General features: G+C 38.8%; 1 protein-coding gene across 1 annotated transcript in view; it reads right to left on the reverse strand.

Moving 5' to 3' along the window:
• Nucleotides 1–19,371: 19,371 nt before the first annotated feature.
• Pla2r1 (phospholipase A2 receptor 1) overlaps nt 19,372–19,825 on the reverse strand; it is a 135,063-nt gene continuing 134,609 nt past the window's right edge. Inside the window, exon 31 of the mRNA XM_063259143.1 lies at nt 19,372–19,567. The gene's annotated coding sequence lies outside the window, so the exon portion shown is untranslated. The remainder of the gene's footprint in view (nt 19,568–19,825) is intronic.

Genomic DNA, 19,825 nt, shown 5'->3' on the forward strand with positions numbered 1-19,825 from the left:
TAGTGGTAGCAGTGGTAGGATGGCTTGAAGAAACTTAACAGAAATGAAATAATTACTCTCTTTTATAAGAAAGATACCCTAAGACTTCCTATTTCTCTTCTTCCTTCCCTCTTTCCCTACCCTCCTGGGTATTGGGTTTGAAATGTATGCTATGTAAGGTTACTATAACTGAATTTGGATAGAGTTTTATGCATCTTTCTGTCTTCAATCCTTTTAAAGACTCTGTATGTTTTTTAATTTCATTTACTGTTTGGCTGTTTTGTAGTATTACTAGTATATTATGACAGCTGTGTGTGAGTTAAGTAGTTACTGAATTTAAAGTGCTTCATTTTTCTTATGGCAATTTAATCTGCAATTCACCTACCAAGATACTTTATGTAATTTGCAGAATGAAAGATAGATACCTAACAATTTAAAATTAAAAACAGAAAATAACCCAAAATAATTGTGTACCTTTGCTACCTTGTAAATAACTGTAATAGGTTTCTGCTCTAATGGTGGCCAGACTTCTCCCTTGAGTTAGTGGAAAACTAAGGGGATACTGTTAAGGTTCTTAAATGTGATTTCACCTCACATTGCTCTTAGTGGGAAGGATTGATTTCTGAAGACTTTTTATGTATGTGTGGTGGTGTGCAGACATACACATGCATATCTGTGTGTATGTATTCATGTTTTCTTTTAGAGCTATATTTCTAATCTTATTTCTCATGTATTTGTCTTTTATAGTTTAAAGTAGACATTGGCATTTCCATATCAGATACAGAAAGCACTTCAGTTTCTTTAATTTAATATGCATGGTTCACAACTATAGCCTTAACTTGTGATCACCTTGTCATATTTATGGCTAAATCAAAATGAATATAAATACATTTTATGTACAGATCTCTAGCTCTTGATTTCTCATACTCAACAGGCTGCCATAGTCCAAGGCTATGGTGCTTGGTAAAGGATATGCACAGGTTACCACGCCCCATTGTACGTGACCCTACAACTGTGGTTCCAGTTGACTGCGTCAGAGATGGGCATCTGCCTCAGTCAGATTTGAGTAGTTTCTAAGTGGATTAGCAGAAGATGCAATGGTCTTTTCTGAGATGGGTTCCCTGGAAGCAGCATGAAGGTTTCTGTCAAAGTTTCCAGAATCTGAAAATAAAATCCAGGAAATATGTATTTCTGCCACAGAACTCTTGAGGAAGGAAGTATACTTAGAGATAAACTGGTAAATTAGTGGGGATATAACACAAGGGGGACAAGTAGGACAAGGATGGGGTATCAAGCAAAGTCCTGCAGAAGGGGGGATCTAAGAAAAATGAGTCACATCACAGACAATCTCATTGGGGCACTTTCAAATTTGTGAATCATTGACTCAGAGTTGGTCCTGAGGGCTGTTGATTCCCAGGCACTACCTGTTCTCTGTGTCTTCAGAAAAAGCTGGCCTCATGCAGTCTGAGGGCAGCCTTCCAACAAATAAATGCATGTGGTAGCATTGAGAGCACACCAGAAGTAAAGAGCACAAACATAATGGACATAGATCTGTATGGAGTTCGGACATGTGGTACTACAGGTCTAGAATGACATAGTGCTCAGCAGGATCTGCTGTGATTAACCGGATGGATCAGATCCTCTCTGTTAGTAATTCTGCATATGAAATATATAGTTATTCAGAATCCACAAGACAGGAGGATTCAGGAGCAAAAGTTGGCAGTTGAAAAGAATGAAAGCAAACATGCAATTGTGTGTGTAACAGTGTGTGTGTGTGTGTGTGTGTGTGTGTGTGTGTGTGTGTGTGTGCATCTGTCTGTCTGTCTACATGTTAGTGCTCTGGTTTCACTCACTGCTCTGCTCATACTCCTTGGGAAGTGATCTTTCTTCTATCACTGCCTTTTGTAATGTTAGTATGTAGGACAATAGGCGTGATGCTCTCCTAAGGAAAAAATGGTCAAATCTTTGACTTTTACTTGCCTCATTATTCTGCTTTCTTTTGTTTTCTCTCTTTAAAATCTTTGTCAGGTTTGGATTTCAGTTGAGAGAACTAACTGGATTATTACTGAACTTAACCTTCTGTGAGTTTCTATATAGATCGTAATGTCTCTGATGAATTAGTATAAAAATTGAAGGTATCAGTAAAGCTTCTCAACCTTACTGGTAGATCTTCATGACAGACAGAAGGTAGTTGCTTATACACTTTAGCATTTGACAACAGTCTCTGGACTACAAGTACCTCAGCTTCTCATTTTTTGCTTGACCCCCAGTTCCTCCATTTATTATACATTTCTATCTAGCTTATTAGAGTTGTTAAAATGCAAATGCTTTCTGAAAATAACCTACATCAATTCGTCTATTTAAGTTCATGTGCTTATAGGATGAAGTATCTAAAGAATTACAAAAGTTGTGCCAGAGAACAACTATTTTTTACAGTTCAGGATAACTTAAATCTGTCTTCGCAGTGACTTGCTAGAGAGCATTTAAAGCAAATACACATTAAAGTAGCACAATAACTGCCTGCTTAGTGATATGAAGGTGGACATTTTTTTCCTCAAGGCCTAGAAACTTTTATTTCTATGTCTATCATTTTAAGAAAATGTACAAGTAGACTAATACAAACTATCCATGTAGATAATCTTTAGGCATAGATCGGCTTGGGGAAGGGAAAAGTGATTTACAATGTTAGCACAAAATATGAAAGTGAAAATAAAAACAAAGCCTTTTCTCTCTCTTTGGCAGTGAGGGTGGGGGGTATTTGCTAGGGACTGAACTTCGATTCTTTGCGGTACACTATATTTCCAGCCCTTTTTAATTTTTAATTTTGAAACAAATTTGAAACAATTTTCTCTGTCACTACATTGCCTCAGTTGGGCTTAAATTTGCAATCCTTCTTCCTAAGCCTCCCAGAGTGCTAGGATTACAGGCATGTGCCACCATCCTGGCCAAAGCAACTACTCGTGAAGCCCGCTATGCACAGAACTTCAGAATGGCAGGTGATATCCTTTCAAACCAAATAACTACTTCATGTCATTGCACATACCTTCTCTGCACAAGACCATCAACTTCCAGTTTTAAGAGTATTTGGAAGCTCTCAACAGTAATGATGATAAGACTATGTTATTTTTTAAAAAAGAGCAACATCTATTAACATTCATTGAACATGTACTCTGTGCCTGGATATGCATATATATATATATGTTCTTAGCATTTATGTTAATAAAAATGCCAAGTTTATAAAGTTATTGTGACTGTTAAGTGAAGGAAGTACTTAGATCATCACCTGAAACATAGTTCCAGTATATAATATTTGATATTATTATTGATGCACATTTAGACTAGTATTGGCAATAAAATAAAATGGATGGGATATGGTCCTCTTGTTTAAATATGTCTGAAAATAAAAGAAAATGAAATGCAGCCAGGCATGGTGGTACATACATGCAGCTCTGTTGGAAACTGAGGCATGAACATTAGAAGTTTGAGCCCATCCTAGGTAATTTAGCAACTTAGCAAGACTTTCTTAAAAAGGGCTTGGTATGTAGTTCAGGGTGAAGGCCCTTAGTTCATTACCATGTATTTATGCTGAAACATTTGTGTTTGGTATAATTTAGTGCAATGATAGAGACTGTTAAAGTTTATTGGAAAGCATAGTTAATTTTACTTGGGTATGAGTGCTCCAGAGAAGGAGTTCTGGACACTGCGGTGGGGGAGGTTGGTATCAAAGGTAGAAAGCATTGAGTGAAGGATTGTTATACACAGTGACATGGAGACATGACACAATGTAATACATTTGGGAGCTGTGAGTGGGTGAGTGCCCAGCAGTGGAGGAGAGCTGGTTGGGCAGGAGCAGACAAAGGTGAGGCTGAATGGTAACGTGGAGCCATGTTGATCAAGGTCCTGTGTACAGCATGAAGAAGCTTAAACTCTATCTTCTGCACACTAAGGCAGATTATTGAAGGTTTTCATAACAATCCCTCCTGTCTGTGTGTCTGTCTGTCTCTCTAGTAGTTATCATCTTTCTTGCCTAATTTCAAAGTCTCTCTTTTGCCTCATCCCTTCACTATATGAAAATGTTCAATTTATCCAGGCACGGAGCACGTTTGCAATCCCTATTGAGGAAGGCAGGGCAGGACTGCAAGCACAAGTCCTGCCTGGGCAACTTAGTGATACTCTGTGTTAATTTCAACAATATGATCAAATGACTCCATGGATTGTGGGTAATTTAAAGTTAATAAAAATGGGGCTGGAGGTTTAGCTCAGTGGCACAAGTCCCTCCTAGCAAGTACAAGGCCCTGAGTTTGATCTCCAGTACAAAAAAAAATAGAGTGGAAGAGCTGTTAGGAAGTTCTTAATGGTGTTAGGTAGGAAATGATGATAAGAATATTAACAATGGAACTGAGGGGAGTAGGGGAGAAACCAATAATCAAGGAGCTCTTAAAAGAATGTAGAATATAATAAACTGCTATTGAAATGACTAGGGATATAAGAATTATTATGGTGCAATTAGACACTCCCAATTGTTCTAAAGAAACTTCTCATTTTAATGATTATCAATCCATGTACAAATTGAGATTATTAGCATGTTTGCTAAAACTGTATACTGTGCTCTTGGATTTTGCTGCATCTTTTTTTCTCCAAATAAATGGTAAATATTGGAAGAGGAGAGTAAAGTAGGTTAACATATTATTTCTGAAAGATGGCACAATAAAGAATTTAGGAAATGAATAGAAAGTTCTAGAAATACAAAGTTAAAAATGGAGTAATAAATGGTAATGTGTAAGAATTATGCTGATATATGCTAGTGAATTGCTCTTTTAGAATGTCAATACTATTTGGAAAGCTGTCAATGTCATGTCATATTTAAACTATTAAGTGCATATTTAAGCTGTGCAGATCACTTGCATTCATTTCATGGCTAATCAATCCAGTCTGAAATCGTTTGCCAAATAGTGGTGGGATTTTCTCTAACAGCCAGATACTTAAGTCACCAGACACCAAATTATGGGACAAAAAAAAAAAATCAATTCTGTTTCCCAGGTAATTATCAGTTTAAAACAATATTGTGTCAAGTTCTGGCACATAATCCGTAGCAGCAGATGTCTTTGCTTTGGATCATTTTGATGATCTCGGTAACTCTAGTATGATAAACTAATGAGGCAAATTATTTTTCATTTAAATTTTACATTGTAAATGAGTTATTGGCCTTTAACATAACACATTTTTTGTTTCAGCCAGGGCTTGAATTAGAACAGCAACAGTGGAGAAGGAGAGCAGGTGACATTGCAGAGCTATTAGAAAACATCACAATATCTGTAGGTGTACAGTGGGAGTTGAGAGGATAAATTCAAGGCTCTTGAAGTGGGCAACTGACAATGGTAATAAAATTTGTTGTGATGAGGGACTCAGGAGGACGAGAAGATGTAAGAAGAATTTTTTTTTTAAAGATTTGATGACTTTGAGGTACTCATAGTATGGATCTGGGGAGAAAAAAGCATGAATCTAGTATAGAACTCAGTGTGTTGCACTTTGGAAATTGAGTTTAAGAGGGAAGAGTGAATTCATTGAAGAGACTATATGAAATAGTATTTAAAAAAACAAAAAATTGTACAGCTTTAACAATTAGGAGATCACTGAAAGTATCCTTCCAATAGAATAGGGGTGGCCAGATTGTAAGGGTTCAAGGAATAATAATGGGTTATACTAATGCACACTTACATATGTCAGACTATGTATTACCAAAGACTCTTCATCCATGCTTGAGAAATGATGATTATCCCAAATTTAATATAATAATCAGAAATCTGCAGCATCTAAGTGACTTGTCCTAGCTTACACAGCTAAGTGCTTCTACAAGGCTTTGAATCCAGCTTGATCACCGCAAAGCTAAGCTCTGAAATAATATGCTGCAGTGACCTCCAGTGTGAGATTCGCTAGTAGAGACTAGGACAGATAGTAGACAATTAGCCTTGTAGATGTGCATGAGAATAGAAAGGAAATGAGCAAGTTAGGGTTAAAGACAGACCTTTCCCCTGACTTTAAAAAAAAGTGTGAGAATTAAGTGCCCCCCCGCCGTACCGGCAATCAAAAACAGGGGCACTTTATAGCTACATCTTCAGCCCTTTTTATTTGTACTTTAAAAATTTGACACAGAGTATCACACTAAATTGCCCAGGCAGGACTTGTGTTTGCAGTTCTATCTACTATTTCAGCTTTCCTTGCGCAGGGATTACAAATGTGCTCTGCGCCTGGCTGAATTGAACATTTTCATATAGTGAAGGGATGAGTCGAAAGAGAGACTTTGAAGTAATTAGGCAAGAGAGATGATAAGATGATCAGGAGCATAAGTGAGAGTTCTGCCTTGTGCAGGAGTAAACTGTCTCCTCTACTATGGGAGGAGAGCAGTAAGAGTAGAAATAACAATAGGTAAACGTGTAGATCTTATGTGGGAAGGAAGAAGGGATGATGAGATATTCCAAATTTATATTATTTTTTTTTTCTGTGGAGTAGGTGATAAGCCATTGCTTAGAAAGTGTGTGGGACATGGAGGAGCTAGGGTAAATCAGACTTGAGAGTAATCTTATTAAGCTTTGGACACTAGATGTGGGGTTTGTGAGTTACAGCTCACATGTGACTTGTTCAAGGCTATAAACTACTATTGCCATCAGTCTTCATGGTGTAGAATTTTTTGCTCCCAGTGATCCTTGCCAACTTGGACCTAAGAACCAAAATGGTAGACTGATACGAAGTTGGAATTTTATATCAAAAGACTATGATTGGGAGACAGCGAAGTAGAAATTTGTAGAAAATGTTGAGGGAGGCGACAGACTGAAGAAAATTGAGGTATCAAAGTCCTGAAAATCTTAATAAAGTTATTGGTTTGGAAAATGCAGGTGTGGTAGGAGAGTGAGGAAGTTGGAGAGAAAAGTTGGATTCAGGCATTTTAGATTTCAGAGGGTGTTGTAGTCACAGGTTGCAAGGAAAACAGTTGCATACAGGACACATAATTTATAGCATTATTTTGTAATAATCACTTAACAGTTAAATACAAGAAGTGCAGGAAATCTACCCATACACCAATACCCAAGAAATCCAGCTGAGGGCATGGATCTCACAGCAGTGTCCTGCATGAGTCCAGCCAAAGATCTAGAGCCCATGACATTGTCTTCTCATGAGTCCAACTGGATGCCTAGAGCCCACAACATGCAAGTGTGTTTCACTGTTCTGTGCTGGGAAGGCCCAAAGGTCAATGGTGGAAGCTAGAAAGCCTGTGCCTGCGGGCTGAAGGATCTGTGCCAGTAGGTTGTTCACTGGAGACAAGAAGTGATGCTCAAAATAAGGACCAGCCCTTCCCCGAAAAGTAACACAGCCATCCTCAGCTACAATGATGTCCCAAGCTTCTCTGATGATAACAGTTGAATACATAGCAGGAACCCAGAGTGACAAGCTTTTCCTGGAGATTGAAGAGCACACATCTTCCTTTCTTGAGCAAGTGAGCAATTCTCAGAGTAAGGACCGGAGGCCCCAGTGCACTGCAGCACTGCAGTGAACTGCAGCTATTCTCAGTGACATGTTCCTGAGCTCCTCTGATAACAGCCAAGTTCATACCAAGGAAGCCAGCATTCCAAGTTCTCCCAGGAGAACAAATAGCTCCAAAAGAACCAACAACTATTAGGAGAACCCACAGCACTACTTTTCCTTTCCAGGTCTCCTTTTTGTGTTGGAAACTTTCCTCAAGTGGACCATCTACACTCGGCACTATGCTGATTCAGTTCAGCTGGTGTTTAAATTGACCACCAGTTAATCCACCATGAGGGGAAACAATGATCTCCTACTCTCTTCATGATTATCTTAGATTCTCTCTAAGGCAAGACTTGAGATTTAGAAACTATATTTCTCAGACTCCCTTGCCAGCACAGTTTCAGTTTAGAGTTCTTCAATAAGGGGCACTCATATGAACTTTGCAAAGTAGAAGAGAAGCCATGTTTCTCCAGCCATAACTATGGACAAACACGTGAGCTGTGGCAGATGGCAGACAGCTGAGCAGACTTGCCCCCAAATAGTTGGGTCTGCAGAGAGTGAGATCTTTTCTAATGGTTTCTGTAAACCATGCATCTCTATACTTTTTGAATTTTAACAGAGGCTTCCCTGCCCTTTGCTTCCCTGTGTCTTCTAGAGACATTAAACCCTCTAATTTCCAGTATAAACTTTCTTTCTACTTGGCACACTTATGTAACAGTGGCGGCTCCTTTGGAAGAGGTCCTGGGCAGAGTTGCTTTTGTTTCCTTCCCCTCCATTTGGTTTTCACAGGCCACTTTCCTCTCTACCTTTTGCAAGGTTACAATCCCTCCCTTTGACTGGCACTCAGATGAAGCTTTATATGCTAACAGAACAGTGCTCCAAGTAGCTGGAGAAGGAAAAACAATGCATGTCTTGCATGACAGAGACTTCTTCTCCACACGTAGCCTTCTTGCCCATTGTTATCTGCCCTCCTAAAAGCTCTTGAGTTTCCTCTAAGTGTTGCTGGGTCTATTTTCCTGATATAACCTTGTTTAATGTACTCCCTTACCTTTGCAATTAAGCTAGGTTATGAGTATGCCATGATTACACTGATGTCATGATGATCACATTTTCATCTATGAGGATTTTTAGTTGCAAGCAACAGAAAGAATACATAATACCAAAGAAAAGAATTCTACTGATAGGATTTTAAGTAACTCACAGAGCTGCTGCAGGACTATAGAATTAGGCTTGGAGAATGAATCTAGGTAGCAGATGGGGAACACACAAAAACAGAATCATTGTATAGAACCAGAGTAATAACTGCCACTACTGAACTCCAAAGTGAGTGTGCCTAGTTGATAAATCTGCCATGTCTCTGTGCCTTAGGCTTGAAGGTGGCAGATAAAGTGAGCTTCTGGTCTTTCAGCTTTTTAAGGTTACAGCTCTATCTTGTAAGATGGAGGAACTACAAACAAAAGTTCAGATTCTGTGAGCCTCACAGTTGACAAATATGCTAGTAGTTAGTTTTGTGTGTGTGTGTGTTTGCCTCCATACATGCAAGTGTGTAACATTTTACATCTTTTGTTTTCTCCAGAAAATCCTCCAAATGCTCATTGTTCCCACTACGTCTCCTTATCTGTTAGGCTTCAGCTTCAACTTCGAACCTCTGCATCTGGAAATGTGTGCTTCTCACTCTGAACTCCAAGATTATTTTGTATCTTGTTTGATCTCATTAAATTTTTATTTGTTTGATTGATATTTGCAGTTTAAAATATTTTAAAAGCACATTTAAGGTTGAATAAACATCAAAAGTCCTCTGATCTAATGATCACTAGCTCATCAGCTTGCTGACACCATGACCCACCTTACCCATATTTGCATACCCTACAGTTTCTAGTCCAGCACTGGCTTATAACTAACACGTCATATACATTAGTTAAGTGGGATTAAAGGAATCACACTGGTATTTGCCTGACCTCACTCCCTTCTCACTTGTGGCTTCTTCTCATATTCTTCTCCTTGATATTCACCCCTCCCTCTAGGATCTTATTTCACTCCCTTATGTAGAATTTTCAATTGCCGTTTTTGCATATTCTTGCCTGTTTGTCTGAATATGTCCAAGTATCTCTATTTTAAAACAACCTTTCTTGTGCATGTTTCCCTGCATCTCTACATTTTTAAAAAAAGAATAATTTTACATACAGCGTCTGTGTTGTCCCTTCATGCAACTTCTCTGTTCATTTTCTTAAAATCTAGTTTTTACCTTCCCTACCAGGGGACTGACTTTATTTCCTCTTACAGTGACCTGTGACTTGAATTGCTGATCCATGAACTGTTTGCCCGCATCCTCTTTGGCCTCCTGGTTGTGTTTGAAATGGTAACCACAGGACCACTCTCCTCTATGAGACTGCACTCCTGATTTCTCTACTGTCTTTCCTTCCTTATTGCTTTAGTCAATGTTTGCCAATTTCCGGACCTTGTCTTTTTGGGGAAATTAGTTGTGAAGAGAGCGGTTAAGGAAACAGGTAGAACCCAAGGGAGAATGGATGAAGGCTGTTAACCCCTTTCTCCTTTCCCTTCCTGCTAGTGTGCCAGCATGTGACTTGCACCTTGTCAATCAGAGGCTTCTGCATGGGACCATCAGAAATTATTTTTTGCAGGGAAATCCAGGTAGCACTCAAAGCGTGTCACCCAGGCCTGTGGTAAGCACCTTCTGCAGGCAGCGCTACTGTGGCCTATGTCAGAGTTAGCCCCAGCTCCCAGCTTCTGGCTTTATTGGTTTGCTCCTGTTTTTGAGCCTGGTTCTCAGGCTCTCACTCTTGGAGAAAGCACCTATCTCCTTTTCTGCCTAGGGATACCAGGGTTGGGTTCTGTGATTTTTTTTCCCCAAGATCTCTGAGTAATATGTTGTTATGGGTTGAGAAAGCATGCATTGACCGAAGATGCTCCACCTGAGGAGGGTTGCCAGGATAAATAGGTTAAAAAAAAAGGGGGGGGGAGGTGTAGAGGGGTTGAGGCGTTAAGGAGGCATTGTGGGTTCTCCTACGAGTTGCTGTCTGAGCTGTTGGTTCTCCTGGAGCTTTAGTCTTCACATCAAGCATTGCTTCCTGGCTCTGGAAGGGAAGACATGTGCTGCTTGGTCTTCAGGATGAACTCGTCACGCTGCTTCCTGGCATGTACCCAACTGTGCTTGTCGGAGGAGGAGCTCGGGGCCTCCATGTCGCTGAGGACAGCTGTGGTGCCTTTCAGGACAGCCCTGGTCTTTGTTGTGAGTGTGACTTCTTGGCTCCAGCGTAGAACCCTCAACTCACTAGCACAGCTCCTTCATCCTGCTGGCATAGACTTTCTGGCTTCCACCTTGGGTCTTCCCAGCATGGATCCGTAAAAGAGACTGGCGTGAGTCCTTCTTGTGGGCTCTGGGCCTCCAGTTGGACTCATGGGAGGCATTGTCCTGAGCTCTGGGTTTTTATCTGGACTCATGTGGGACACTGCCATGGGGTTTAGGCTCTTGACTAAATAATCTATGTCTTTGGTGTTGCAGATAGATTTCCTGCATTTTCCTGTGCTAACTTTTGGTGACCATTATAAAAATATTATAAACTCCATGTCCTAATCCTAGTTGTTCTCTGTGTACAACCCCTGACTACAACATATGTATTCTTCTCTTTCTTTCTCCATCTTCTAAATCAAGATATTCCTAATGGTTTTTTCCTTGGCTGCTTTTTTTTCTCCATCTATATGGTTTCGACTAGGAAGCTCATTAATTTCTAACGTATCACTTTTCACCTTTGTACTGATTTGTCCTAATGCTTTTCTAGATTCTACCTCTCTGCTGAGCACTGGTATAATCTCAGATCATGAAACACTCATTCCCTGTATGACACTGTGACATCAGAATCAACCAGACTGATTCAGATTTGCCAATTTCATCTCGTTAAAAACTTCACTGTCTTCCTAGCTAACCACTCTTATTTTAAAATTTCCATCCCTTCCATCACTTACATCCCCAAAGAACCAATACTAGATTCTGTTTGTTTTTTCCTGCCTAGTAGCTCAGCCAACCCTATCACTACTGTGACTACTTTGTTCTTGTATGAGTAACTGTCCTTTGCTCCCTATTGACGGTTATTTGCTGAATTGACTTAATACAGGTGGTCAGATTTTCTAAGACGTAAGTCAGCTCATATCACCCTTAGTGCATCAGGCTAAAATGGAACCTACAATTTGACTGTCTACAATTTAATCTTAGTTTCCTCTTTTTCCCTTATTTGTCTATATGTAACAAATTGTCACAAAAGTGGCTACTCAAAACAACAGAAATTTATTCTTTTACAATTCTGGAGATTAGAAGCCCTACATTAGGTTTTACCAGGCTGAAATCAAGGTGGCAAGCTATGCTCTCGCCAGAGGGACCAGGAAGGAATCTGTTTGTCTTAGTCACTTTGTCATTGCTGAGACACAATACCAGGTATCAACAATTTAAAAGGAAGAGGTTTATCTTGGCTCATGGTTTTAGAGGATTAGTACATAGTTAGCTGAGAGCAAGGGTATGGTGGAAGAATCTAGTGGAGGAAAATTGCTCATGTATCATGGTGTCCAGGGAGCAGAAAGAGAAGGAAAGAGCCTGGGAGGAAGATACACCCTTTCAGGTCATCCGCCAGTGATGCCTCTCTTCCTTATGAGACTCCACCTCTTCAGGGCACATTCAATTGAACACATCCATGCATTAATACAGTGATGAGTAGAAAGTTCTCACGACCCAGTCACCTTCCAAAAGCCCAATCTGTGCACTCATGAGGCTTTGTGGGGACATTCTAGATTTAAATCATAATGCTGCTGCTTCTCTTTCAGCTTCTGGTGGCTACTGGCTTTCTTTGGCTTGTGGCTACATTACTAACATCTTCCAGGCCAACATCTTCAAATCCCTCTCTGTTCTGTGTCTACATCGCTTTCACCTCTGTGTGTGCTAAGTTCCCTCTGAACCCCCTTAGAAGGATCCCCATGACAGAATGTAGAGCCCACCTAAGTAATGTGGAATGACCTTCCTGTGTCAGTATCCTTAATCATATTTACACAGACTTTGCCATATAAGGTAATATTCACAGATTCCAGGGATTAGGACTTGATATTTTGGGGGGCCATTATTTAGCCTATGACAATGTTATTTTCTTCTGAACTGTTCTCACATATATCTCACTGATGAAGCCTAGGCCACATACCTGTTTCTGAGCCACAAGAAAGGATAGGAAGAGAACTTCCTGTCAGGAAAAGTTTAAAGATGATATGTGGTCAAACTGTAGGCACATATCAACTATAATAGTCTCCAAAGCTTCATAGAAATGAGCTTTTATGTAAAGGACTAGAAAGAATCTTTAAACTGAAAAAGAATATCTGTTATAATTTAGATCTAAAATGTTCCCTAAAAGCCTCATGCCTTTAAATGAAGATTAGGTCACAAGGAAGCTATATATATCAGTAAATTAATTGATTGATGAGTTCATAGCTGAATGAGCCACTGGGAGGTGAGACTTAGCTGAAGGAGGCTCTTTGGGGCTTACCTTTAGACCATCTCTCTGGTCCTTCCCTTCTTTCTGGTTCTGGTTGCCACAATGTAATAGTTTCCCTTTATTTTGCCCCTTTGCTGTGAAGTTTGTGCATTGGAGTCAGCTGACCATGAATTTAAATTTTCAAAACTATAAACAAAATGAACCTTCCCTCTTTAAATTTTAAATTATGTTTATTGGGCACTTTGCCCCTGTGATGTAAAGAAGGCTAATACAGAGGCTATTGCTGAATATTTGTGGTATCAATTTCAAACAAGAGAAAACCAACAATCTAGAAAATTTTCTTCTTCTTTGATTGGGAGTGTAGGAAAGATGGCAAAACAAACAAACACACAATGTGAGGTATACTTGGGAGCATTTTCTTATCTGTTCCGGGTCCCTAATTTGGAAAACTCTGTTAGATTTTGTTGACAACAACATTTGGTTATAATACTGTGGTAAAATTCATTTTATATTTGGTCTGATGTATATGGCTCCTGTAGTATCCAGGACATTTATGGCTATAAAGACTTGGGCAATAACAAGAAGCAACTTACGTTTCTTCAACTTTATAATATGTGATTTTCAACCAAACCTAAATGATCCTTCTTGTACCTACCCATTTTACGCTATGCATGTGTATTTCTCCATCTGAACAATGATTTAGCTGGATTCTCTCACTTAGAAACAGTGATGCTATTATTTCCCTAAACAATATTTTTTAATTGTAAAATATCCTTTTAGGATACAACATGTCTTAACAGTTTTGCAATGATGCTTGGAATTTTCCAGCTCCCATAGTGCCCAAATTGGTGGACACTATTGTTGTCCAAATTGATGGGAGCAGTAATTCTGCATTTGGGTGTGTATTTTTTTTTATTTTAAAGAGGGTAAAATTAAACAGAACAAAAAGGACCATAAGGAAACAATTTTAAGATACACAGATTTCAAAGCAAGACCACTGGGGATCTTCACTGTCTTATCATATTGTCTCTTGTTTTCTTCCAAATAGTTGTCCACATCTTCACACACAGTGAATACATACTGAACGTTATAGTTCTAAACTAATCAGAACAGGATGATGAAGGCTTTTTAGGTCTTCAAGGCCAGACAATAGGGAAGTCAACAATGGCTGCCATAATGTCTCTCGTTCTCTTTGAAATAGCTGTTCATATCTTTATGTATGTTGAAATTAAATATAGAAGACTAGACTAATACCACTCTGAACAGTGTATAGTAATATTGTTAGATTATATATCATAATGCTACAGAATTAGCACTGGGTACCTTAGTGTCTCTTCTTCTTCAAAGTTTCTGTTCATTACATCATGCATTATATAATCTGTTCCCGTAAACTGTTTAGAAATTCTACACATGTGTGAATCTCCACATGTATACCTGTTTTTTCTGTATTATAGGGAAAAATATATCAAAATAAGACAACAAAATAAATTCCTAGAAAAACATGAAACGAAAAAGACATATAAAACCACAATACTAGTGATCTATAGTAGTTACTATGCTGTCTTGTTATTTCAGTAAAATTGTCTACATCATCAGGCATAATATAATTGAACAAAGAGTTACATAGCAACTTTAATAAAAACACAACATTAGAGACATTGTAGGACTTCCAAAGCAGTTAATAATCAAACTGGAATGGTTACCTTATTGCATCTTGTCATCTTCAGAGTAGTTGCCTCTACTCGTAGACTTGATACTATCAAGCATACCAAATTTGAATAAAATCAGTTCTACTCGTAGACTTGATACTATCAAGCATACCAAATTCAAATAAAATCAGTCAAGACAAAAGAGCGGTCTATCAAACCAGATTCAAAAAAGATCAGTCATAGTAAGACAATGTAACTAATACAGGACTTCAGTTTAAGTTAGTTACCATAGTATAGCCTGTTATTTTGGGGATACCTGTCTGTGTCCTCAAATCTGGTATGAGTAGACAGACTGGAACAAAATAAAATCAAACTAAACAGAGCAATAAGACTAATATGGCTTTTAAATCCTGATACACTATTAACAATGTCTTCTGACTTCCTTTTTTAGACAGTTCCTCCCCTTTCCCTTTCTCAGGGTGCTTTGTGTATTTTGGGTCCCATTAACTCCTTTAGTTTTTAGATTACGGGGGCAACCTGCTATCTACCTAAGTGGTTCTGAACCCTTTTACCCCTGAGCTTGATCTTGAGCTGTATTCCTTTACTTACTAAAGCCTCAAGGTTTCCTTACTTATAGCTGAGTAGTTCTCCACTGCACAAAAATGTTATGACTTTCTCACCTATCTGCAGCTGCTAGACAAGTTTCCCTATTTCTCTCTGGTTCCCTGTCACATAGAATATCATTTTCTCATCTTTGACTTTTGGTTTATTAACCCTCTTTCAAGCTGAGTGTGTTTCCTATTCAGAGCATCTTGATGGACCCTATCTCCTGATCTACTCTGCCTGTGTTTCTTTTTGTTAGTGTATCAAGGCCATCTATATTAGAGATTATAGCCAACCTTCTCTACCTCATCTCTGCTATTCTATTTTTCTGCTATTATTTGTCCACTTTTCTCCTTCATCCCACTGTCTTCCCCATTCATTGAGGCCTCTCTGCCCTGTTACTGGAATATGGGATTTTCTTTCTATCTCTCTCTAGAATTTCCTTCAGTATTTTTTGTAGGGTTGGATTGGTGGTCACGAATTCCTACAGTTCCTCCTTGTCGTAGAAGCATTTTGTTTCTCCATTGTTTTTGAGAGACAGTTTTTCAGGGTACATCAATCTAGGTTGGAGGTAATTTTTTTTTCAGGTCTTGGAGTACTTCACTCCCAGCTCTTCTTGATTTGATAGTTTTTGTTGAGAAATCTGTCATTATTTTGATGGATTTTCCTTTATAGGTAATCTGTTTCTTTTCTCTGACTACTTTTAATATTTTGTTCTTGTGGTGAATTTCTGGGATCTTGATTATTATATGTCTGGGTGTAGATCTGTTTTGGTTGTGGTTGACTGGAGTTCTGTATGCCTCATTTATCTGAATATCATTTCTTTTTCCTATGCTTGGGAAGTTTTCCTTAATTATTTCTGTGAATAGTCTTTGTAATTCATTTATGTTTACTCCTGCTTCTTTGCTCACTTTTTTATTCTTAAGTTATAGATCCTCTTTTTGTCTTCTAGCCTTTGTATTGTTACTTCCAGGTTCCTTGTTCGAGGTCTTTTCTTTCACGATCACACATTGAAAATCTATCTTCAAATTTTGAAAGGTTAACTTTAGTTTCTATCAAGGCATTTTGCCAGCTTTCAATGGAGTTTTTAATTTCCTGGTAATCTCTTTAGATCTGTTTTATGTATTCTGGATTTTGTTTTTATTATTCACCAAAGGTTTCTTTTCTTTTTCTGGGTTCCTCCCTTCTTCCATCTGTGTCTTCTTGAGAAGGGCTTAGCATTTCTTTTATTAATCTTTTTATATCTTGTCTCACTTGGATTAGAATTTCAGTTTTAAGTTTGTCCACAAGGTCACAAAGGTATTTAAGTCTGCTGATGCTGTGGCTGGTATTGCATGATTGCTGCACTGGTTCTCTTCTGTATTTACCTCTCCTGGACTTATTTTCCCAGGGTCAGTGGCTGGAGGCTTTTTCTTATTTCTCTCTCTTGTCATGTTTCTTTTTTCTTTCAGACAGGTGTACGGTGCAGGTCTCAGGCCCTCTCTGTATTGCTTATGGTTTTTCTAAAGCGTGCTAGCTGGGGGCTTGCTGCCTTTTCCAGTTTACTGTTATCTGAGATGCACACAGGGATGATACAGGCTAGACCCTCTTCTCTGAGCCAGTCAACCTGTGGCTTCATCACATTGGTCTGTGCTGTGCCTTCATCATGTTAGTCTGTGCTGTGTGGATGTCACAGGTTCGAGACAGTTTTGCCCCTTGGTATTGGGCCCCAGCCAGGGGCATGACCCAGCCCAAGCAGATCCCACCAGTCTGCTCTGGCCAGGGGCAGCTAACTGACGCCACTGTGGTTCTGGGTTCAGGTCTGTCCTGCCCAACTCCAATATGTCCATCAGCTCACCACAACTGCTGCGGGACCCAATTTCCAGCACTCTGGGTATGTATGTTTTTAAAATGAGAGGAGAACCATGAAAAAGATGACTGAGACTAGCATTTATGGCATTTATGGCAACTCCATAGCACAAATACATCTTAAGCTTTTATGTGTAAGTAACCTTCTGAGAACATTGTTTTTATTGTTCACATTTTTCTGTGTGTTTCTGAGACATGCCTAAAATTCAGTCTGCTCTTTTGAGTGTTTCTGTGACTCTGATGGCATAATAAAAACTTTGTTTTAGAAGACCCAGAATCAAAACAATTAAAACGAGAGAAAAAAAGTGAACTGAAGAAAGAAAAAAAGAGAAAAATGATTTTTTCCTTTAAGTTTGAAGGTTCTTTTTATTTCTTTGCTGAGAGATTTTATTGAGGAAAAGACTGCAGTATAAGGATGTGATTGACAATGACCCCAGTTTCCCCAAACACTGTCTGAAAGTTTGGAGCAAATTTCTGACCATTTTGTTGCTACATTTCTCATTAGAAGATGAGAATAACAATCAGGTCACGTTCTTATTTCTCAGCACTAGTTATTTTCCCTTTTAAAGATATGATTGGCATTTTTATAACATATATTTTAGTGGTTGTCTCTCCTCTGGTTTTTGAGTAGTTCTGTGTTTATTCAACACTCAAAATGTCCACCTCTTTTGTTCCCAAACTCCTGACTTAATACGACCTTTCTGGTGTGTGTATGGGGGTGGATGGAGGATAGTTATAGAGATTTGGGAAGCTTCACTTTATGAATTAATACTTCTGCTTCAGCATAATGTTAGTATTTGATCAAACATAAAAAGCTTCAAGCTTTTAATGTCCTGCTGACACCAGTATCAACAAAGCATTGAAGCGGAAGCTTTCTGGCAGCTGATTAGAGGGAGATTTTATTTCAGTAGCTTTAAGACTAAGTATACCTTTTAAGTAGATCTTTCTCAAGGATAAGCTATAGTGTGCATTATAAATCACATTCAAGAACTTTATTAAAGGACCCTTGATAATTTGGTAATATATTATCACTATGTTTTGGAAAGGTGATAAATGACTGCTTTTTATAGTGTAATTTAAAATAATAATATGGATTACAGTTGTGTTCAGTCATGAAAGTATAATTTAACAGTTTGGCTCATAATAACCTTTTTTTTCCCTTGAAAGTGTCCACTCTTATTTTAGCTCAAGAATGGCTTACCAGGTCATGATTTACAGTCCTTGCTTTTAGAATCTAGTAGGGCTGAACATGTGTTTAATTAGAATTTTATGTTGTTGTGTTGGAAAGCATCATATAAAAATGAAATTGAAAGCTAGAAGATAAAGAGAGTGAAACTGAACCATTCCAATGTCAAAAGTGTGATCTGGGTTTGAAAGTTTGCTGTGTCAGTAGGGCCTCTCCCGGAAGAGGTGACTCATTGGACATAGTTGCTGAAGAAAGTTTATAAAAGTGTGAGAAGATTACGGACCTGTGCCGCTCCAGGCCTGAAGAAGAAAAGTGGCTTCGGTGTTTCTGGACCCGGAAAACGCTATAGCATTGGGAGAAGAAAATGACAGGCATTGAGGCCCAGGGAAGTAAGTGGTCACTGACAAACTGTGTAACAGGGCAAGAAGGGCAGAATTTCAGGGATCCAAATTCCCAAGCTTTCTTTTCTTTTTTTTCAAAAACCATCTTCAAATGTCCTTTCTGGGCCTCCCATTGTGCTGGATCCAACTGAAGCTAGCGTGTCTGGCTGTCCTTGGATGTATTACCTCAGGCACAGAGCAGGATGCAAAAGGGTGGTGTATGGATTTAGAGGAACAGCCAGTACGCATACAGGAATGAGGATTAAAGACTCAGCATTAGTATTTAAAATAAATGTGAGCAATTAGAATCCTGACTCATAGTTTAGATCTATTTTAGCCCTCAAGTCTCATGTGCTTGGGAAGTAATTGGGTTATGAGGAGAGCATTGCTGGCTTGCTCTTGGGAGGTAAGGTCTGGTTGTTGGAAATGGGTGGTTAGGGACATAGCCTGGCAGATCTGTCTCCCTCCAAGCTCCTTTCTTTCTCTGTCTGCTTTCTGTCCGCCATGCTGAGTGACCCTTCTTCACCAAGGCTCTCTACCATGTTGTCCTGTTTTGAGGCCTGTGGACAATGGACTGAAATGTGAGTTGAGGTAGGCCTCTCCTTTGAAGTGCAGGTGTTTTTGTGCCAGGACTAGGAACGTAACTAAGATACTTAGTAATCTACTTTCTGTTTTTCTCCTTTTCAGTCACTAGTAATAAAAAAAAAAGGCTCATGTAAATTTTTCTCTTTTTATTTCTGGGGTTATGTGACTTTCAGAGAAGTTTGTTTTACAGCTTTAATCAGGTTGGACTGCAACTCAAAAGCTTTTAATAAGAATGTATGTTTTTAGGAACAGAGATCAAAATAAAAACAACCACTTCTTGTTACTCTCCAAGACAAAAGGAAGAAGTGTTCTCATATCTAGGATCCACTGGAAAAAAATAAAAATGAACAAATGAGTAACTTTGCATTTAATTTTTTTATGATGCCTCTGCATTCCTGATTTCCGATCCTGCATATTTTTGCTTCAACTCCCTGATCCCAGGTCCACAGAACTATTTGGATTTTAAAGCATTATTGCAACTCTCACTTGCTTGGGCCTGTGAGTTAAGGGAAGAGCCTATTTTCTCTTCTCTGATTTTTTTTTTGCCTGTGAGCAAGGTCTTGTCACGATCCTGTGGTCTAGATG

Source organism: Cavia porcellus, unplaced genomic scaffold (genome assembly GCF_034190915.1).
Source record: "Cavia porcellus strain 051 isolate PalLab524CR breed Dunkin Hartley unplaced genomic scaffold, mCavPor4.1 scaffold_12, whole genome shotgun sequence".
NCBI lineage: Eukaryota > Metazoa > Chordata > Mammalia > Rodentia > Caviidae > Cavia > Cavia porcellus.